The sequence below is a fragment of the Microtus pennsylvanicus genome, chromosome 5, assembly GCF_037038515.1.
Source record: "Microtus pennsylvanicus isolate mMicPen1 chromosome 5, mMicPen1.hap1, whole genome shotgun sequence".
Taxonomy (NCBI): Eukaryota; Metazoa; Chordata; class Mammalia; order Rodentia; family Cricetidae; genus Microtus; species Microtus pennsylvanicus.
In genome coordinates, this window is record NC_134583.1 from 115424830 (window position 1) to 115448111 (window position 23282).

Sequence of the window (23282 nt, forward strand, 5' to 3'; positions counted from 1 at the left end):
ACCAACCAACCAACCAACCAACCAACCAACCAACCAACCAACCAACATATCAAGCAAACAAAGTAAACTCAAAAACCAAAAAAGAAAAGAATCTCAACATAGGTCTCTCACTCACTCTCTTTCCTCTGCCAAGACACAAGGGGTTGACAATTTGCACTCCCGAAAGGAGACATCTTCTCACAGAGCTCTGGCCACAACAGAACCCTAGTCACAGACTTCCTCCTCTAGAACTGCGAGAAGGAAATGTTTAAGTTACTTACTCTATGGCTGCTTTCGTTGTTGCTGCCCAAACTGACTATAGAGTGTTTTACAGCTAATGTTTAATTTTCACAAAAGCCTCTGAAGTAGATGATGTCATTTTCCCTACTACGTTGAGAAAGAAACTTAACCACATGTAAGTTCACAGCCCAACATTTATCAAGGAAGGGATTTGAATGTGGATAGACTTTAATGGCCACATCACCTTGATATTCAGGTACCCAAACCTTGTAGGCTGTAGTTCTCCTGATTTAAAACATTTTGGCCTAGACAGTGTTCATACTTCTTTCTGGCCTTAAAACATTATGGTTCAAATAATATGAACTATACATATATTTAGGATTTTATCTGTGCTTCTGAATACACCGTTGTGGAGAACGGTGATAGAGAAACTTTCTGAAACATGCTCTAATTTGTTGGCGTTCTTTTGCACTTTAGTCAAGTTGCATCATACTTTTTACTGCTCCACCAAAAACTCTCCTCCTTGATCAATTTCCCGCTTTTCAATTCTATTCCTTCAAAAACCCGAATGCTGCCTCCTCTATTAGGCATTGTGAATCTTTGGAGGTTTAAAACGATGTCCCGGACTGTTGGAATTTGGGGGCTTGGGGAGGTGTTTCTGATAACGAGAGGAAGACATGAAGGATAAGGACGTGAGGAGGGAACTCCCGACAGGAACAGGAAGGACTGTGGCCAGTGTCGCCAGCAACCTGCGGAAACAAAGTCTCCTTTGTGACAGACAATAGGCGAGGCACCAAATTTTATCCAGTGGTGCTTGGTCAGTGAGTGTGTGGTGAAGATTAGCAAGATAACAGACACAAACAGGCTAACCCTGTGTCTGGAAGGACCACAACATGGCGGTGTGTAATCGGAATGCCTTAACGGGAAGCAGGACATGCCTTTCACACCAAAGCCTGCAGCTGACACAGGGATGACAGTATGATGAGAACTCAGAGAGGGAGAGTTAGGAGGAGACAGGAAGGAAACACAAAGAGAAGTGAGCGGAGATGAGAAAAGGGAAGCCCAAGGAAGTCATGATGGAAGAGGAGCCTAACAAGAGAATGAATGAAACAAAGATAGAGGGGAGAACAAAGTGCCGGGGCGTGCATGGGGGTGGGGGGGTGGTGTGTTTGGTCACGTCGCAGAAACTGACCTGGAGGATGAATCCCAGAGGTGACCAGGTGCTGCACCCACGCCTGGGGCACCTGTCACTCATCACTCTGCTCTGGGCTTCATTCTCCTCTCCCTCACACCGGGCATGTGTGAGCCTTTGTCACATGTACACGAGTTTCTGCTTTCTCCACAGGGTGACTGAGGAGGCTGAGAAGAAAGGGTAGGAGGAAGGCCCCTCTGCTTGGTATCTCCACAAGAAGCTGCTCTCTGTCATTTTTTTTTTGCTCCGCTGCTCTGGAGCCCTAGGGGAGAAGCAGCTTCTAGGGCTACCAATCTCAGGGTAGCCTCACCCTCCCCTGGTGGCGTTTGCAGTTCTTTCAATGTATTTGCACTAATTTGATTTATCTGGAAAAAAAAAAAACACCAGAGTTCAGATCTTCTCCCAATGGGACTATATACTAAATATCTAGAAAAAGAAATCCAGTCATCCCAGCAGTCAAGAAGGACTAAGGTCCATCCCAGGATATATGAAAAGTAGTGTTTGATCAGACAGAGATGAATCCACGCATCTCATCAGAACTGGAGGGCTCCTCGTGTCCCTAATCGTCTGTAAAGTGACTGAACTTGTGTCTGTTGCTTTATGATTTCTTTACTCTATTCACACTGGCCACCGTGGGCCTTGCCGTAAGGAACCATTCAGAAGAACCCAGTCACTCTCCACCCAGAGCTGTTGTGACTTTAGACTCACTTAGATGTGGAGAGTGAATACAGAGACAGGAAACATGGAGGACACACTTGGGGTTCGAAGTGTTTGCTCTTGACAAGATGAGATGTGTGCTCTCAGGTCTTCAGAGACTCCACGTTCTCCGGACCCCGCCGAATGGCAGACACGAAGACAACACGGAATTATTTTCAGTTTCATTTCTCCCAGTTGCTGGAACCCTGTTGAAACCTGGCCATTTTCCTTAAGAAATCTACAGGATGGGAGGGGAGGTGTGCATGGCACAGGCACATGACTGATGCCTAGGTCAGATTGATGTCAGTCGCCAGGGAGTCCAGAAGACTAAGTAAAAATAGTGGAAGGAAGAAGGGGAGTGGAGTCTAGGAAACCTGCTCAGGTAGAGGGAACCCGGGTGCTCTCTGGCAGAGAACAGAACAGGATCCAGGGAATGCAAATCTACCAAAGCATTCAAGGCGTGGTATTTAGGCATAGGTTCTGAGGTGACAGTTGGATAGAAGAGAAGAGGCTGAAACTGCTGGGAGCTCTGGCAGTGAAGGAAGCTGAGGCCATGTGAAGTCCTCAGAGGACTCTCAGCACCCCGGTGGGGAGGTCACTTCTGGGAGGGCAACTTTTGAATGTCAGGTGCAAGATGTGAGATTAAAAACCAGGGAAGCAGGAGGCAGAAGAGAACTGCGAGCGCCCACGGTCAGCTTCTATAAGAAGCACCAACTTGACCAACGAGCACACTGATTTTTGAGCTGTTTTTCTATCTACTCAAGGGCAAGCTTCCTATGGGAACGGGGGTGACGATGGAGGGGATGGAGTGGGGGTATCTAATCAACCGCTGGAGCAGAAGCAGCCTCCAAGCCAGAGAAGTTTCAAGTTTCTCCTTGCCAAGGTCGCACCACTACAGGTGGGCTACTCCTAGCTCCTGGCGCCCGCTTCGCTCCACGCCCACTCTGCCTGCCTCCCCGACAGTCCCCCATCCAGGCCGGGGCACTGCGGTGGGCTGTGCCCAGCAGGCGCTCCGGGAGCTACGCAGCAGCGGCGGCGGCTGCTCCAGAAGGCCTGGCGGGCGGCGGCGAGAGGCTGTGCCCCAGTTTGTGTCCAATCAGGGAGTGCGGGCTGTGCCCCGAGCCGGGCAGCAATGCGTAAACAAACCCTCTGGCAACTCCTCCGCCCCCTTGGCGCGCTCTCCCCGCGCCCATCGCCGTCGCCTCCGCCGCCGCCACCGTCACCGCGGGCTCGGCTGCTGTCGTGCTCTCCCTCCCATCCCGCCCCCCCCCCCCCCCCGCCACCCTCCCGCCGCGGGGCCGCCCGGACCCCCGCCCGCGCAGCTCGCGCCCCGCCACTCGGCCCTGCTCCGCCCCCGCCCGCGCGGGCTGCTCACCTACCGCCCCACGCGCGCGCGCTCGTGCACCACGCGCCCCGTGCGGCCCGCCCGGAACGTGGCCTCCCGAGAGCTAGGTAAGAGCGATGCTCGGGGACCCCGGTGGTGGCTTCCCGGCTTTGGGAACTTTCTAGCGCGGTTGTTCTTCCGCTGGGCCCTGGGCTAGATTCCCCGCGGGAGCCTTGCGAGCTCAGCGGGCTGCAGGGGCCGCGCGCAGCCGGGGGTCCCAAGTTGCCCACGCCAGGGCACGGGTGCGGGTGGCGCGGCTGGGCCGAGCGGGCGACGGGAGGGTCCCCGGGAACTTTATCGTCCCCCGAGACGCGCCTGCCAGCGCGGCCCGCGGCCCTGGCCCCACGGTGGCGGCTCCGGGGCTGGAGAGAGACAGGGCACGGTGTTTGAAGAAGCTGACGCAGTTGGTGACGCTCGCGGCTTCCTGAAGGGGACCGACCACAACCGAGCGCCTTCGCGAGGGGACGCGTGGGGCAGGCGCTCGGGCCTTTCCCCCGTCTCGTGGGAGCTGCGTGGGAAGCCCCTGGGGCTCGGGGCTTGAGCACCTCTGCCCGGCGGCGCGCGCCCCGCTTCCGTTTGGATCGGCTCGGGCTATTATATAAGATGCCACGGAGAGCAGAGGGGCGAGCGGGAACGCGGCGGCGAGGGCGGCGGGGACCCACCTGTGCGCCACCGCGCGCCTCGGGGGTCGGGTCGGGGACCAGCCCTAACCACCGCGCCCCTGCCCGCCCCGGGACTCTCGCTCCCGGCCACCTCGCCCGGCTCGGGCGTTTCTCGCTGCAGGCGTCTGTACTTTGAAACATTTGTTTAATATTAAGGAAGCTGCGTGTGCGGCCGTCATAGTACGCCGGGGACGTGTGGCCGCGAGCTCCGGAGCGGTGAATGAATCATCGCCCGGGCGGACCGCGCTCCGATGATCCACACGCGCGCGTACTCGCCGTGGGCCTCCGACCCAGGAGAGCGGCCCTTCTGCAAGTGATGACGCCTGGAGGGGCGGGGGGACTTCTTGCTTAGGGCGGCGAGGTTTTGGCTTTTTAGACCTGCCACTGTTAACTTTGAGGGCGGCGGGCTCCCCCACCTTCCCTAGCCTGGCTTCGCGTTTTCTGGGAGGGTAACTAGAATCCACCTGGCTGCGTTAATGAGGCAGGGGAAGCGCTGATTCGCTGCAGGGCCCGGTCCAGTCTCATTCAGAATTTGAATGGTGTCAAGTGAAGGAGGTTGCTAGCTTGGAAAGACTTCTAGTAATTGCGTCAACTTCAGTAGTTTTCGAGTAATTAGAAGAATCTTAAAAAAGTTGATCTTGAACAATTGGTCCCTTAAGTAGATATTAAAGATTAGCTTGAATTTTCTTCAAGTTATAAAAGGCCATTTAATTTTTCATTCATAATACAGAATGTTTCCTGCTGTAATCCTTCTTAAGTGTCAACTTGGCTCATTCGCATCTCACCACGCATTTCAAGGACTATAGAGCAAAGTTTTCTCATCGTTGGGGCTCACCTCCAATGGCAAGGCCCCACAAATACTCTTGATGACTTGACTTAGTTCTTGCCCCCCCCCAACTGCTCGATAGTCCTTTTTTCTTCATAGCTCCTAATTGCTAATAATATTTTGTTGAGGCAATCTGTAAGTTGGCTCTTGCCCAACAAGAATGTAAGTTCCATGGGGGAGAGAACAGAGGACTTTACCTGCTCATTAATTTCTATACTAGAATCTACAAAAACCTCATATATATATATATATATATATATATATATATATATATATATATATATATATATATATATATATTCGGGGCACCCTAGGTTTGTTGACATACTGAAAGAATACATTGTCTTTCCGGTTCTTGGTAGGATCACGTTGACGCTTGGAATTCATTGTCCTTGGTGGGCAAGCTACCAATATGGTGCACTTCTGATTTCCTCTTTACTGTTGTCTTTTTCTCGCGATCAGTTGTTTTCTCCTCCTGCTGTTGGTGGCGCAGGATGACAGACCTCAAAGCATGCTGTCTTAAGATGCCCACCATGAAAAAGGATGTGGGACTTTGGAACTACAGTGCATTACCAAGGGAGCAAACAAAAATATAGGCAGTAGTTGAAAATGAAAGTGCAAACGCTATTGCTGTGAGATCAGTAGTTAAAGCATCAGTGGGCCGTGTTTCCCCATCCCTCTTTCCTACCTGTACACCAAACTCGTAGTTAGCAGCAGTGAAGACTGTCCATAGTAATATGACATAGTGATAATTAAAACAAACCCAAAGCTTTCTTTCTCTGTCAGAGGCCCTAGCTCTAATTTGTTAAAGTTGGTAATGCCACACAATAGTAGGTAAAAGGTATTGCTTAAATTTATCCTTTAAACTTGAAACGAGCTCATGTCTCGATCAGTGTGCAGCATTATGGGAGGAAGAATTGAATGTAGCGTTTATACTCCCCAGGAGACTACCTTGATAAAGTATATTATTACAATGAATAAACTTTGCATCGTCTTACTCAGCCTCCCGTCTTGGTTTTTCTACCATTTGCTGATAAATAAGAGGGGTCACCCTTCCATTTGTGGTCACTTTTGGGAGTGTAACTTCAAGACTGAGTTCAGAGAGCAACAGTTTAGAGCTAGCGGCAAGAGAACTTGAAGTGGCTGGACTATATTCTTCCTTTCCCCAGGTCCCTCTTAGAAGAGACTTAAGGCCGTAAAGTGATTTGCTCAAGAGTTGGAGCTGGCATCAGAACTAAGAATCTGGAGTTTCTGTAGTTGGACACCCTTGGGTTAGTCCAGTTCCCAACAGGTGGGGAGGAATGGCTTCGAATCTGGAGTTTCTATTGTTGGAACCCAGGGGTTAGTTCAAGTCCAAGCAGGTGGAGAGGAATTGCTCCTATCACTAACAGATCTGCTGCTTCTAGCTTGTGACCCCTCGGAGAGTAAAATGCCGAGATTTGTACCTTCCCATGTCCCACATCTAAGGGACTCAACAACTACTTGCTGAATGTGGTTGGACGCAATGACTTTTCCTTTGAAAATGTATTTAAGAAGTAAAAACCAAAAAAGACGTTTTCTGGCAAATAGGATCAGGCTTCACAGTTTTCTAATGGGAAAGCTACCGTATCATTTTAATGTCTCTAAGTTCTAAGGAAAATGGGTTGAAACTTTTCGTGTGTGTTTCTACTTAGTTGTCATAGTTAGTAGGAGAAGACACAGCAGGGGACAGAGTTAGGCCACGTTGATGCTGCGTACCCCGAAGGGTGTGTGAACCCGGCATAACGTACGAGGAACTGGTGACTGCTCGGCTCTTAATAAGTAATATCTGAAAGCTGGGTGTGGTGGCAACACCTGTAATCCCAGTGCGTGGGAAATTGAGGCAGGAGGATCAGGAATCCAAGGTCATCTTTGGCTACCTAGTGAGTTCAAGGCCAGCCTGTACTAGATGAATCCTGGTCTCAAAGATAAATAATAAATAAATAAAACATAAAATGGATGGTAACTGCTGCAGACCACACACTTTTGCAGCTATGAGACTGACACAGAGGGATTAAATGACCCCTAAGGTCTACCCTAACTCTGGGTTTGAGAACCAATTTCATTTGTGCTGTTCTGCATTTGTAACTAAAGTGATTCCTACATCCCAATCTAATGTTATTAAGTACAAAAAGTGCTTAGTTTGTAGGCCCCCTAAGAGTTTGTTTAATTAACACTGATAAATTTAACTCCTTTTTTATTCTGTTCACTCTGTAGATTAACTTGAACCTTCTCTCCGTTTGCTATATGAAAGACAGTGTGAGAAGTGTTCGGGTTAATCAGGCTACGAGAGCCTTACGAGTTACATAGAAAGGATATGACAGATAACCAAAGGCTGTGTCACATGGAGCTGTTAAAGAATCGTAAAGAAAATAAATACATGGCAGTTTTAGGAAAGAAAATCAAATCTGTTACTAGACAGAAAAATTCAAGGAAGTATTGGGGGATTTTGCACAAGACCTTAAAGAATCCCTAGGAGTAGAACTCGCAGAGACTTGGGGACCGACCTGTATTGAGACTTGAAGGAAAGAGTATGCAGCCATATCCAGAAATGGAGGAAATGTGGCTGAGTTGAAGGCTGAGGAGCTAGAAGACTTTACTGGGAAAGGGGGATCCGTGAAAACGGTAGGGCCCATATTATAAAGCTTCTTAAATGTTGGGCTGGGGAGCCTGTTTGGTTTGTAGGGGAGAATATCAAAGATATGCTAAGTGCAGGTCCGTGTTATCAAAGTTACATTCTGAAGCTATTCCACACGGGGAGTAATGTAGCTTCGGGTGGGGAACTGTTGAGTTAGCTTCCGGAAGAGCAGCAATGCAAATAGGCACCGAGGAGTGGGTAGGCGGGTGAGTGAGCTGCCATAGAAGGGCTGCAACACCACTTGTTGGTGAGTTGGATGAAGGAGATGGGAAGACAGGCATTGAACCACACAGGAAGAGCTGTGGGAAGCACATCCAGGTGATGTGCAATCCATCAACACAGGTCTAATGGATGGAGGCAATTATAACTTAAACCAATATAACTCAGCCAGTTATATCGCCAGCACATCTCTTAAAATTTCTTAGGATACGTTTTATTTATTTGCATGTTGAGGATGGCCATTTCCATTCTAAAGGAAACTCCCCTTTTCAGCAATAAATTATTTGATCATTTTGATTATGATGAAGTTATTTCTGGATAATCATGGCAATAAGACAACAATAATACAAAGATATATTGGTTCTGAAAGAGGAAATAAAGCTGTGGTTGGTTAAGAGTTGTCTATATGAAAAATGAGAAAGAATCAAAATTAAACTTCCTGCAACTAATAAATAATAACCGCAGAGATCATGCAAGGTTAACGGACAGATGCTACTGTCCTGTATGCCAGGGGTGAAATTTGCATTAAGAAACTTAGTTAGATTTCTGTTGCTGCAATAAACATCACTGCCTAAAGCTACTTGGGGAGGGCAGGGTTTGTCTTACTCTTGGTGATCCCACTGCATCACTGAAGGAGGCCTCGGCAGGAGCTTGAGCAGGAATCTGGAGGCAGGAGCTAAAGCAGAGACCACAAGGGATCCTGATTACTGACTTGCTCTCCATGGTTTGCTCAGCTACCGTTCTTCCATAACCCAGGACCACCTGCCCAAGGGTTGTACCTCCTACACTAGGTTAATCCCTTCCAAATCAATCATAGATCAAGAAACTGACCAACAGATAGATAGCTGATAGACCATTCTGACAGAAGCATTTTCTCAACTGAAGTTCCCGTTCCCTGGATGATCCTAACTCGTTGACAAAAGTCAAGGAAAAGTTAAATAAGTAGAAATTTCATGTTGGTGAATAGGGAGATTCAATAGAGTTAGGACTTCTGAACTTGATTCATAAATTCAGTGCAATCTCAAATGAAATTCCATTAGTTACTTAATGAACATTGATAAACTAATTTTAGAGTTTATATAAAAAAGCAAGCAAGATACTAAAGAACGGAGCTGGATGGTTGATATTACCCGCCTTTAAGACTTATAGAAAGATGTAGTCATCAGGGCACTGCGGCATTGGCAGGAGATTAAACAAGCAGGTCAGTGGAGCAGAACCGAGATGAGGGCTCCTGAGGTCCCACAGAATTAATCAATTGACCTCTCTCATGAAGCAAGGGCAGCATGGTGGGGAATTGCCTTTTCAGCTAGTGGTGCCAGGACAACTAACAAAAGATAACTCAAAACGGGCCATAAAATCTGTTAGGAAGTAGCAGATCAGGATATTCAAGTAACTTTCGGCTTGACTATTTTTTAAATAGGACAACAAAGGCATAGTTCATGGGTGAAAGATACCAGAAGTTGTACCTATTAAAATTTTTATTTAAAAAATATTCCTTAGCAAAAAGACACTGTCAAGAGGATAAAAAGATGAGTTCCAGGCCAGGAGAAGATAGTGTGCAGGGAGGGGTGGCTAGGAAGAACACGGAGGGTTTGAGGGCTCTGGATGTGCGCTGCATCTTACTGTAATGATGGATACACGCCATTACATTTCTCTAAAACTGTAGCCTATGCAGTTAAAGAAGTTAGAGAAGGCAAGGATGAATTCTGAATTTTAGAGTCGTTTGAAGATGGTCACTGACTTCAATTGAAATGATTTGATCATCTTTTGTCTATTGCTGAGAAATTGAGAGCGAGGTGTGAAGCTGAGGTAGAGTAGACGACATTTGAAAGCTGTTCGCCTACATCCACGGAAGATCCGAAGGCATTGAGAGCTGGGGTAGTCTGCTGTACCTGTGGAGGACACGCCACTCCTGTGTTCATGGCTTCCTCCAGCGGTGTTCACAACATTAGAGGTAGAGATGGCTTACCTGTCTCTGAATTGCCAACCCTACGTGGACACTCAGTCAAGGACAAGGACTACTGGAAATGGGGTGGGGGTGGCTGGGACAGGGACCAGGAGCACACACGTGTGGCAGCAAGAACGAGGAGAAGGGGATGATGTGGATGGTAGAGAGGGAAAGGCATGAGGGATTTTCAGGTCTTTCTAACTGTGCTGTGACCAGTTGTGAGTGACGATAAAAGCTCAAAGTGAAGCTGAGGTAAACGATGGGGCAAGACCAGGCCCTCGGAAGTAGAAAGCTGTAGTCGTCGAGAACTCTGAAACCAGAGTGTCACAGTGATTGTGTGTCACAGTGATTGTGTGTCTCAGTGATTGTGTGTCTCAGTGATTGTGTGTCACAGTGATTGTGTGTCTCAGTGATTGTGTCACAGTGATTGTGTGTCACAGTGATTGTGTGTCTCAGTGATTGTGTGTCTCAGTGATTGTGTGTCTCAATGATTGTGTGTCAGTGTAAATGTCTGTTCCCGCAAGCAGAGAATATATGCATTCAAGTCTTTCTTAGCACTTAGTCCGCAGGGTTAGAAAGAGGAAAGGGAGGGACGAGATGTGGAAGTGACTCTGCCATTTAAAAGATGAGGACGTCCTAAGGTCCTTTAAACAGTTTGTACAGATGTGAGACGGTCCCAGATGTGCAGGTCTCAGCCGGAACAGATAAAACCTGGGGTTTCTGAATTCTAGTTAGAATGGCTGGCAAAATAATTCCAGTATCCACCGACTGGATCTTAGAGAGCGTCCTCTGCATGCAGTTCCACCAGTGCTGTCGAAGAGAGTCTGTGGGCTGTAGGTCGGATGCGGGCACCAGCAGCTCCTCAGCATGTAAGAATTGGTGAAGAAACAGAACACAGATCTCTACTCTTGAAGGCTAGGTTGGAAAAGATAGCTTGGTGTGGGGCTCAGAGGGACTTTGTGTGCACCACCTCGCCTACTCTGAATTTTAGATGGAAAACTTTAGTCTTCCCATCAAAAATGCTTACCCAAGTGCCTTTACTTCCCAGGTAGGAAGAAAAAAATGCACTAAATACCGCACTTAATGCCTTTGAATTTTTTTTTTTAAATCTCCCTCCTCCAAGCCCCACTATTTGAGAACTGGGAACCCCGAACCAGACCCATGGCGTTCACACGCAGAATAAATTTCTCTATGAGGAGGAATGTAATATGGAAGATAGAGGCTCCTGGGGTATACTGGGGGTACCCCATATTTGGAAACTCCTTGAGCCACAAAAGGTATCAGTTTCTTTGTCTAAGGTTATTGACTGTCCGTACCTTACATGCATCTGACTTTGACCTCTGATGCAGTATTGTTACGTCACCTAGATGTGAATGAAATGATGGGACAGCTAGCCTGGGTCCTTTGTAATGACTTCCACAGCCACACTTAGTAGATCTCTCCTCCTCTGCGGGAATCTCAGGAAACTCATAGTTCCAGGACCGACTTTGACATCCTGTGTTTGAACTCAGGACTTTGGAAATGTAGGCAGTTCTCTCCATAAAACATTTAAGAAGCCCCTAGCATGCTTGCGCATGCCTGTGTTGTACATGTGTTCAGTGCACCACCCAACCCGGACCCGCATCCTCTCTCCTGATTCTTTCACTATTTGCAGTCTTGGCTGCTGCTCACCTCTTACCCCAGTTCTGGGGCTCAAACCTACGGCCTGGAATGTAAGGCAAGGTACACTCTGAGCTCACTATTTCTGACTGTACTAACTGGCTGTTAAGCCTTGCACTTGCCTCACTCATTGCATGGGCGAAAGTCACATTTACTCCATCTTTTGTGGATTTGATGCTAAAACTCTCTGTAAACAAATAGTATTATGCAAATGCCAGGGTTGCCATAGGAAATGCAACATCAGCCTAATCTCGGGTCATCCTTTTCAAGTAGCTGTTTCCAACAAGGACACAGACAACTGTTGAGATTTGGCAGGACACCGGTTTAGTCTTTTATGTTAGTCGTGGCAACTTTCCTCCTTTATGCATGCCAGACTGGCTACGTGAGATCGAAGCTGTATACTTCCTGACAAGTGGGATGTCTGCCTTATGTATTCTTTTGGCTTTTGGAGACTTTTTTTTTAATTGTAAAATGTCATACATGTACACAGAAAACATTTGAAGTGTAAATGCACACATTCGCTAACTGTGAAAAGCGAGCACCCACATAATTGCCGTCCAGCTCAAGAGCTAGACCCATTTAATTTCTTCCACATGGGGAAGCCTCTGTCCTGAAAGATGCTTGCTCTGTTTACTTGTTCTTTAGGGGAGTTGTGAGTAAGAGCGGAAGACAGGTATTAAGTTTTGACAGGTCAGAGTATATTCCTTTTGAGTGGAATCAGACCAAAGGTTTGTAATACTAGTGTTTTCCTCTCTAGGTATTCTTGGACTTTATTTGTCCATATAGCTGTGCATTTAGTGTTTAGGACAAGTGCTTGGATTTTATCCTTACAGATTGAAACCTTCAGGCTTAGCATCTTCAGTTTGTGTTCACTAGATGACCATAAAAAGGCTGTGATCCCCTGGATGTAGGAACAGCCCTCCTGCTTATCTTTTTTTTTTTAAAGTTCTCCTCCATCCTTTCCTGCCTTTGGAAAATACTTAACAGTATCAAGGCAGGCAGGTGCCTTTCAGTTCATGTCATCATAAGGTAGACGCGAGGTGGCAAGAAGGATTCCATGAAAAAACCTCATTGCACAAAAAGCCACCTATTACCTTTAATTGTGATGTAGGGCCACAATGCTTTGTCAGGGCATATTATTTTTAATTTTTAAAAATCTGTTTATTTATTGTTTTTTTCAAGACAGGGTCTTTCTGTGTAGTCCTGGTGGTACTGCAGCTCACTCTGTAAACTAGACTCAGAATCAGAAACTGGCCTGCCTATTCGCCTCCTGAGTGTTAGGATTAAAGCATGCCCCACCACACCCCCAACTAGGGCATACGTGTGTGTGTGTGTGTGTGTGTGTGTGTGTGTCTATGTGTGTTTCTTGTCTTTTTCTCTAACTCTTTCTTCTGCTTGTTTCATCCTAGTCCAGTTTGTTTGGTTTTGCTTTATCTTATTTTATTTTGCTATTGTTCTTGAGACAGCTCTTAGTTTTATAAGGATAGACAGAAAAGTTATGGATTCCGATTGAAGGAAGCATGGAAGGATCTCAGAGGAGATGGGGTAGGGGAGCCATAATCAGAATATATTGTATAAAAAAATCTGGTTTCAATAAAAAAAAGAGGAAAATAATCAAGTGTCATAAATCATATTTAAGAGTAAATTGATTCAAGAGTAAATAGATTAAAAGTCTTTTGTGCTACCTAGAAAAAATTCTTTATTTAACTTACTTGTTTAAGTTAACTGTAGCACAATTAATAAAAATCCAGAGACAGAAATTGGGGTTCAACCTGAAGATCCCCAAAAGCAAAACAACCAGCCACTAGCTCTTACCTTTAACTTAGTCTGAAATGGCGATTCTGCCTCCGGGAGTCCTCATAATGAGGCTGTGTCTGAGAGCTGTCTCCTCCCATCTTACATTCCTCTTCAGTGCTGGGAGTAAAGGCGTGCCCAGTTTCTATGGCAAACTAGTGTGGCTAATGGGTTTAAAGGCGTGCGTCACCACTGCCTGGTCTGTAAGGCTGACCAGGGCAGCTGTTTTACTCTCTGATCGTCAGGCAAGCTTTATTTATTAAAACGCAAAAGAAGTATCATTGCAGTTAACTTATTAAGCGGGTCCTATTTGCTGAAGCTGTACCCCCGCCAGCCTTATATTTGCCTTCTTCTCTTTCCAGTAGCCCCAAGAACTGAAATTACCCGTGTGAGCCACTGCACCTAACTTATTCATTTGAATGTTCTGTGTGTGTGTGTGATTAAAAAGGAAAAAGCCTTTTCCCACATCTTAAAAAATAGTAAGATAATTGGGAAGCTATTAGTGACTCAAATGACCTCAGCAAAACTCCAAGTGTCAAAAGCGCAGTCCCTCTGCCTATGAAAGTGGGTTAGTAAGGCTTCCTATGAGAATTTGGTAGACTGGTCGTGTTTACTGGCAGCCCTTCCTGAGATGCTGCGTTAATTTGGTGTCCCTGTGGGAAAATACCCGAGATAAAGGGAGAAAGGTCTGGTTTGGCTCATCGTTTCTGAGGTTTCAGTATCCTTAGTCAGCCATGCTGCCTCTGGGCCTGGCTCAAAGACAGGGCGTCACGGCAGGGAATACAGTCTACTGTGATGCCCTTCACTTGGTGGACAGGAAGCAGACAGAAAGAATCAGGGCCGGGGTTCTGATATACCCTCCAAAGCACACCCCAGTTACCCAGCTTTTTTCACAATTTCCCAAGTTCCCACAGCTTCTGAATAGTCCCGCTCCACTGGCTGGCAGCCAAGCCCTGGATGCGTGAGAATTCAGAAGGCTCTCAGGTCCAAACTATTAACAAACAACCATGGAATGATGGTGGGCACAGGAGGCAACAGTGGGGAGTCGCATGCAAAACTTTAGGAGATACACAACCAGCCCAGTGACTTCTGGCTTAGTGCAGAGGAGAAAATAGATACCGGAGTGTCCCGAGGGGGTGGGGGTGAATGCTGGGAAGAAGCTGTGGGCTTATCGCTAGAATCTGGAGAGGCTCAGGAAGCAGAGACCCTGGGGCAGGCAGAGGCCTCCAAAGCAGGACTGTTTGAGAGCCTGAGAGTTAGAAATCTCTTCTCCCATCACAAACAACACCCTAAGACTAGAATCATTTTCCTCTGCAGAATGGAGAGAAAGGAAAGGTTCCGGCTTTGTAATTATGGGGCAAAGCAAGGAAAAGGGAACATGCTCAATAAAAACAGAATTATTGAAATTCTACACACTAAGTAAGCAGTGAGGCCCTATACATTTCCCACGGATTGATTCTTGGGTAGCCAGGTAATTAGACAGACAGTTTATGAAAAATAAGAAAACTGATTACAGAGAAGGCAGAAATACAGGAGGAATAGGGAAATAAAACTCAAAGCTCGTCTGCCTGTATTAAGCTGTAGAGAGATAAGAAAGATTCTGCCGTAAGAATGGAGACTGAAAAAGTAACAATGAGAGAATACGAAGTTAATCATAGAAATTAAACATAAAATAGCAACAACAAGAAAGTCATTAGGCTGACCAAAAAATTCATTGGGCTGAACCAGAAAAGCAAACAAAAATCAAAGAAAAACGGAAGAAAAGTTAGAATTAAATTATTGAGCAATGTACTTAGTAATATTCTAGAGAAGCTGAAGAGAAAGATAAAGAGGAGGAAGTTACCTAAGGAATAATAGAAAAAAGTCTTTCCAGAACTGGAAGACAGTCATTTCAGGATTATCCAGAAGAGTCAGTGAGAGCATACACACACACCATGGACACGGACACATGCGTGTACACACACACACACACACACCGCCTAATGTACAAATCACACCACTGTAAAATTGCACTATACTAAGACAGTGAATCTATATTAAACCATATAGTGGAAACAGGCCCTATGCAGAAGACTGAAATGGGATGGCGTTAGATGATTTAACACCAACACTGGATTCTTGCACACCTTACATCCCAGCAGTCAGGATGCAGAAGCAGGCAGATGTCAGTGAGCCTGGTCTGCATAGTGAGTTCTGGGACAGCCACATCTACATAATGGAGAAACCCTGTCTCAATAAATAAATTAAAAAAAAAATAAGAACCCTGAATTACTGCCTTAAAAATTCAGATGGAAATCATTTTCAATCTAAAAATGAAAAAAGTGCAAACACTGGAGATTAAATGTTTTATTCTCCCTTTGAAACAAAGTCTCATTATATAGCCCACACTGACCTCATGCTCACAGTCCTGCCACTACCAGGATCCATCTTCTAATTCAGCTCTCACTGCCATGTCTGATATTGGGGATGGAACCTAAGGCCTCCATGTGCACTGAGAGTCAGCCCTCCTTTTTACTTATTTTGAAACAGTCTCACTAAGTTGACTAGGCTGGCATTGAACTCAACATTATAACCCTTGATGCTGGAGAGATGGCTCAGAGGTTAAGAGCATTGCCTGCTCTTCCAAAGGTCCTGAGTTCAATTCCCAGCAACCACATGGTAGCTCACAACCATCTGTAATGGGGTCTGGTGCCCTCTTCTGGTCTGCAGGCATACACACAGACAGAATATTGTATACATAATAAATAAATAAATAAATTTTTTAAAAAAAGATAAAAATGAAAAAAGTATCAAGTGGGAGAAAGAATTAAAACTTTTTATTGCCTCGTAATAGAGATCTAAATAAATTATTCTCTGCATCATTTTCACTGAAAGCTACTGTGTGGTATTTTTAAATAAAAAGTGTGGAAATAAATCAAGGAAGAATAATATACGGTATTCCAGAGCCTTGTAACTACACAGAAGGGCAAAGAGAACTCTAGAATGACAATTTAGAACAGTCTAGCAGCCTAGAGGGAAGCTGTCCAGGGCAGAGAGGTAGCAGGCTGACTTTGGGGAAGAGGCTTCCATGAATTTCCAAGTAAAAACAAAGCTGCCGGGCAGCCTGCCTTAGTGTAAAATGCCCTTCAGAGGGGCTTGCTATCTCCAAGGGCTTATCAATTAGGAAAAGCTGTCAAATGAGGTTGGTGGAAGGCAGTTACAAATGGCTCTATAAGAAAGTGAAAATGGCTCAGCACATGGCATTAGGAAGGTCCCAATGGCGCCAGTCACTGCTGAGCCAGTAAAATATAAGACCGTGAGGAGTAGTGCACTTTTTAATCCCAGCATGCCTTCAATCCCAGCATGCCTTCAATCCCAGCATGCCTTCAATCCCAGCACGCCTTCAATCCCAGCACTAGGGAGGCAGAGGGAAGAAGGACCTGGATTTCAGAATTCAAGGCCAGCCTAGTCTACACAGAGAGTTCCCGGACAGCCAAGGCTACATATTGAGACCTTTTCTCAAAAAACTAAAAGAGGTTTAGTTTTAGAAAACAAAACAAGCCGGGCGGTGGTGGCGCACGCCTTTAATCCCAGCACTCAGGAGGCAGAGGCAGGCGGATCTCTGGGAGTTCGAGGCCAGCCTGGTCTACAAGAGCTAGTTCCGGGACAGGCACCAAAGCTACAGAGAAACCCTGTCTCGAAGAACCAAAAAAAAAAGAAAACAAAACAAAAAGTCTATACAGCTGCAATATAATAGAATTTCCTTCCCTAAATTGTAATTTAAAGAAGCTAGTCACTTTTTATTTCTTGGTCCAGCTTAGGGTTAGCAAGTGTTTTGAGGGGTTGAATGTCTGCTTTACAAGGCTCTTCACCCCTTTCCCCCCACACCGTCCCCTGCTATCTGTAGAGTTAAAAGCCCGTCAGCTAGTGTTTGTGTTGTGGATTGTAGGAACATAAGGACGTGTCTGGAAGTGCAGTACCTCACTTTCGCTTATATTCAAATAGTAAGAATGAATTACACGGTTATACCTACAGGCAATATTCAGAATTTTTAACAACCAACTGGTAGCCAGGCCACTGACAAGTCGGAACAGGGACCTGCTGTAGGATAAAGGCAAGCTGTGAAGGCTGTCCCTGCTGCAGCACGTGTTAACCCTTTGTTTGCTGAATTGTGCGGACCGGTGGGCTGGAGGTCAAAGCCCCAGCTACCATCAGCTGTTCTGGAAGTATGGGAATGACAATCGGTGCAGCTTTGTCAAGATACATGAATCAAATGCTGACCCTGGCTGCGCCTGACTCCAGAAAAGACTGACTATTACAGATGATCAGGAGGGAACAAGCTAGCATATAACAAATTTATATTAGTAAAGGTCTAGAATTAGTATATCAATAAATTTTGTTTATTTACATATTGTTAGAAATATAAAATGAAATATCAGAAGAAACTTAAAAAGTTTATATTGAGTTTGCCTTTGGGATTGAGTGAGAAGTTAGTCAGGATACTGCTATTTTTTTTTTTATTTTAAACTTGATAGCACACTTTGAATTTCCGTGGGCTAGTATAGTAAAAACTAAAATCAGTAAGAAAAAGGTAATGAAGCGATCAAAAGGGATTGGAGATTGACCTGGATCCAAAGCTCTAGAAATGTGTATGTTCAAAGATAAGACATACATTTGCTTTGAAGTGCAATCCTCTGCCCCAGCACTGATTCCGGCAGGGCTCATTCCATCTCAGCACCGTTGGGTGAGCTTTTTTTACACACTTGAAATGCTTCCTAGCCCCGCACTCTTGAGTGTTTGGTTTGGGCGGACCCCCGAGGAACTCCCAGCTTCTTCTTTGCTGTAAGACTAGCTTCTCTACCCAAGGGGTATTTAAACCTCACTGTTTTCCGGAACATTGTAGTCGCTCAGCCTGTTCGCATTTTGAATTTGTTCATGGTCATTTTTGCAAAAGCTGCTTACCTTTATCTCAGATTCTCTGTGGAGAAATTTTAGGGCTCAGATTAAGTAAATCTGAACATACTGTGATTTTTCTCGTGTCTTTACCTTCCTCTGCTGCACCCTCAAGTTGCCCCCCAGCTTCGTCTCCATGGTCATGTCTGATATCTCCCAGCTAAGGTCTGCCAGGAACTCAACCGAGAAGAGCAATTCTCGCTGTAGTTGGCATCACCAGAGGTTTTGCCTAGCTAATTAGTTTCACCAAAGGAATTCTAAGAAAGATGAAAATATTCAAGAAAGGGTCGTAAGAGCTATGGTTTTCCAAGGTTGGAGAGCTTGCTGCATTGGACAGTTGACTAAAGAAATTGTGGAAAAAGCCAGGCGGTGGTGGTGCATGCCTTTGATCCCAGCCCTTGGGCAGTAGAGGCAGGCGGATCACTGAGTTGGAGGCCAGCCTGGTCTACAGAGGGAGTTCCAGGACTACATGGAAAATAAGAAATGTTTTATTGTATAGATGAGATAAATATTCTGTACACCAGAGAAAACTTTTTAAATTTATGTTTATTTTATTCGTGTTTTACCTGTGTGTATGTCTGTGTGAGGGTGTTGGATCCTGGGGTTGCAGAAAGTTGTGAGCTGCCGTGTAGGGCCTGGGATTTGAACCCTGATCCCCTGGAAGAGCAGTCAGTGCCCTTAACCACTGAGCTGTCTCTCCAGCCCCAGAGGAAACTTTTAATGGCAAATTACAAACAAAAGTTTTCTCCGTGCTTCTTTTCCCTATAGCGAAGGGTGTCAGATGTGTAAGGGACCTGCCAGGCCCAGGTCTGGCTTCTGATACGGTGTCCATACTCAGAGAAAGTCCAGGCTGGTTGCTGAGATTGCCTTACACTTGTACGTACTTAATACGAGTGTGCCAGTGAAGGCTTTAAGGCAGTGGTTCTCCGCCTTCCTAACGCAGCGCCCCTTTTAATTATTTCTCATGGTGTGGTGACCTCAACCATAAAATTATTTTCATTGCTACTTCACTTAATTTTGCTACTGTTATAAATCATAATGTAAATATCTATTTTCCAATGGTCTTAGGTGACCCCCTGTGAAAGGGTCGTTCAGCCCACAGGTTGAGAAACACTGCTTTAAGGTGAGAGACTGGCCCTCTCCTACAAGGTTCAGAGTTTGTCCACTTGATACAAGACATGTCTGGGCCAGTGCTTTGCACAGTTGATTGTACACCCCAGTTGCTGGAATGTCATAACATTCTCAAGGGGATTCAGAGTCTATTCCAGGGCCTGCCTACACTTTTGGGGGGGTCAGACTACAGTAGAATCAGGGTCTGGTGAGGGTCTGATTCTCGCGGTTGCTCATGGTCACTTTAGAATCATCTGAGGGTCTTTAAAATGACTGGTATCCGATACCTGTCTGTAGTGACTGCGATTGAATTGGTCCTGAAGTGTGTACTGATAGATATGAGTCACCTACAGCTGCCTCTGATTTCACACCCACGTGCTAGTAGGACCAAGAGCCCAAGGTGTGGGATCGATCGGCACACCTTTTCTCTGACTCGTGGCTAAAATTCTTTCTGTGTGGATTAACCCGGGAGGCACCTTAGGTAACATTCTAAATACAGTTACTTTGTGGATGTCGTCAACAAAGAAGAGATTCTTCTCAGTCGGAAGGTCCCTGGAGATGAGCTGAGTGCTGTCAGAGGAACACACCCAGGAAGAAAAATGGTCCTTCTTTAAAGTACCCAGACAATGTCCCGTGCCCCAGGAAGGAGGTGAAGAGAGACTCTGAATGGATTCTCTCATCTCAGGAGACCCTTTTTCCTCTGTGTCTCTGCACTGAGAGACCAGGCAGACAGTGCATTGTGAACGCAACTCGGTTGCACTGGGGTTCTTTGGAAACAGCTATTTCTTTACTCCTTACTGTGTGTTCATGTGTGCACTGGTGAAATTTCCACACTGCTAGAATTCTGGCATTTATGTGTTTCCTTTGCCAACTGTTTAAGAAGTTTTAGAATATTTTCTGTACACTTACTTGCTCCTCTGCCCAAATTTAGTGACTCAAGATGCTGGGAGTACTGCTGCCACTCTAGGAGCTTCCAGTGCTGCCGACAGAGTGAGGGTTAACTTGCTCAAAACCGTAGACCTGGGTTCAGCTGTTTGATTTCTGTTGCAAAAACAATCTTAAAAAGAGAGGAAGTAACTATATTAACATTGTGTTAATGACGACTTCTTAAAGAAAGTACACTTCAGCGTTCATGGGTTAACAATGAAAATAGTCGTGTTGTTGTTCATAAGTTGGAATTCTTGAGGCCAGCGATGTGGCTCAGCGTGTGAATGTGCATGCGTACCTCGAGTATGGTGACCAAAGTTTGATTCCCAGAACCCACGGGAGAGAAGGACCAACTCCCTCCCTCATGGTGTCTTCTGAACTCAGCACTTGTGTGTCCTGGTACATGCAAGGGACCCTCACATTTCTTGCATTCTGCCAGCTCCTGACTAAACCCTTCCGTTCCTGGTCACTCTTTTTATGCATGCTCGGACCACCCTGTGAAACACTTTGTCTTTGCTGCCAAAATTCTTTTTTATTATTATTCTATCATATTGTATCCCAACACAGAAGTTTCCCCATCTTCTCCTCCCCCCAATCTCTCTGCTCCCACGTCATCTCTCCATAGATCTACCCTCCCTCTGTCTCCCCTCTGAAAGAGCAGGCTTCCCAGGGACATCAGCCAAACATGGCATAATACACGACTGTGAGACCAGGCGCATACTGTAACGTCAGGGCTGTACAAGGCAACCCAGTAGGAGGAAAAGGGTCCCGTAAGTAGGCAAAAAAAAAAGTTTTTTTTATTTTGGTCAGTTTTAATTCTTGTAATCTTTAAGGAGGAAAGGATCAATAAGCACAATAATCAGAGCTAGTCAACAAAAGGAAGATAAACAGCAGTCGGCATACCGAAGACGGTGCCTAGGAAATATTTAACAAGCTTGTGACTTCATGCTTTCAAAAATTAAGACAGCGAAGTTATTTTTCGATCAAGCAAAACATCCGGCTGTAAGTTCCTGAAGACAGCTGGAAAGAAATAGGGGACACTTCACAAACTGGCCTGCCGTCCTTGCGCGGGGTCCACGCTAATCTTCTCTCTGTCGTTCCAGTTTTAGTTATGTTCTGCTGAAACGAGCTCAGTAGTTCTTTCTTGCAGACTGCTGTTGGCAGTTTTCGCCTCTTCCCTTTTCCCCATGCTTGGTCCTCTCCCCTCCCTCCATCCCTCCCTCCCCGCTAGTGGTGCACTGACTGCACCACAGCTAGGACCCTCCCCCCCTTTTCTCCACTGTGTTGTACATTCAGCAGTAGTTAAGTTGTGAACAACACACAGTTAGCATGTGTAATAAATGTTAGGCAAATGAATGAAAAATGTTAGGCAAATGAATGAAAGATTTCCCTGTAAAGTATTGAGAATCTGCACGTGTCTGGTTGGGGTTCAAGATCGATTCCGCTTAGAAATATTTAGCCAAAAGTTACATTGATTTGATTTTCATTATGTTTTTCACTACAAAATATAAGCTCATAACGTTCTTTCCAAATAGTCACCAAAATTTTTATTATGTCTTCCCCTACCAAATATAAGTTCATAACATGTTCTTTCCAAATATTCACAGATACATACCTATGCATAAGTGTAGATATACCTATATACAAAAGTGGGGGAAGTAAAAACCATCAAAGATTATTCATAAATATTAAGTATCTGAGGTTTAAAAAAAATGTTTAAATAAACTAGAAAAATGCCAGGCAGCAGTGGTGCACACCTTTAATCCCAGCACTCAGGAGTCAGAGGCAGGCAGATCTCTAAGGTTGAGGCCAGCCTGGTCTCCGGAGTGAGTTTTGGGACAGTCATGGCTACACAGAGAAACCCAGTCTCAGAAAAACCAAAACAAAACAAAACGAGAAATCTTCATAGAGGTCTGCACGATGCGCATGCATGGCTTATCTGCTTTCTTTCGTGAAGCCTGCTTGGTTGAAAGCAAACAGGCTAAAGCCCTAGACTCACCTGAGCCAGTATGGAACACGCCTATATTCAAGTTATACTGCAATTCTAACTATAAAAAATACTTGGAGAGTTTTTTATCAATCATGTGAAAAGCATGGAAATTTTAACCACCGAAACAGTTTTATATAGTTTACAAATGGGAGCCAGACAGAAACTGACATCTGCCATTTTTTCTGCAGTGACGTCTTAGCTTCTTCAGGCTGCTATAAGAGAATGTCAGAAACGAGGGGGCTTAACAAACAGCAGAAGTCCATTCTCCACAGTTCAGGGAGGGGGAGCCGAAGATCAAGACACGGGCAGATTGACATGCGGTGAGGGTGGGGCTCTGGTTCTAGCATGTGCTGTCTTGGCTGTGCCCTTGCATGGCAAGATGGGACTAGTCTGTGGACTCTCTTTGGTAAAGGCGTGGATCCCAGCTGTGTTCTCATGATGTGAAGCCCTCAGAAGGCCTCACCTTAACAGGGTCACCTTGGAGGTTAGGGCTCCATTGTACGGATTTTAGGGGTGCAGACACTGAGGTCATAAAGTGTAATGACTCCTCATCAGTCCTGTTGAGTGAGGAGCCTTAGGGTGGCTTCCTCCTTAAGCTTTAGTTTCTCCATGTATAAGATAGGGGATTTGGTTCAAATTACTACCATGGTCATTTTGACTCAAGTATGAGTCTGGAAAGTTAGGAAACACAGCCCGTTACCATGGTGAGGTCAGATGATTGGTGGATCCAAAAATACATTATTTTCTCCTTCTCCCTAACAGCAATGCTTTCCCATTGAGTAAGTCACTCTGTGTATATTCCATTAATAAACCAATCTCTTGATTTTTTTTAAAAGAAAATACCAGCTGCTCAATAGTGAATGGAAGAGCATTGAGAAATACCAAACAAATGAGCTCTTGCCTCTGTGTTAAATATAGATCTGCATTATTGCAATGTTTTTCTTTCCTGTTGTAGGTATTCAGAAGGCAGTGGGTGATGATTTGATATATTTAGAAACTATTTCCCATCAATTCCTGCTGCCTTTGTGTTTCTGTGAGAATCTCATTAAAAATATATATGATTTATTC

General features: G+C 45.4%; 1 protein-coding gene and 1 non-coding gene across 4 annotated transcripts in view; one reads left to right on the forward strand and one right to left on the reverse strand.

Annotated features, from left to right (window-relative positions):
* Positions 1-3403: 3403 nt before the first annotated feature.
* Pcgf5 (polycomb group ring finger 5) overlaps positions 3404-23282 on the forward strand; it is a 123342-nt gene continuing 103463 nt past the window's right edge. For 2 of the 3 annotated variants that reach the window (XM_075973903.1, XM_075973901.1), the window contains exon 1: positions 3404-3559. The gene's annotated coding sequence lies outside the window, so the exon portion shown is untranslated. The remainder of the gene's footprint in view (positions 3560-23282) is intronic. The other variant, XM_075973907.1, reaches the window with a different exon arrangement.
* On the reverse strand, positions 21251-21353 carry LOC142851436 (U6 spliceosomal RNA). Its single transcript, XR_012910758.1, has one exon. It is a non-coding gene; the product is annotated as a U6 spliceosomal RNA (small nuclear RNA).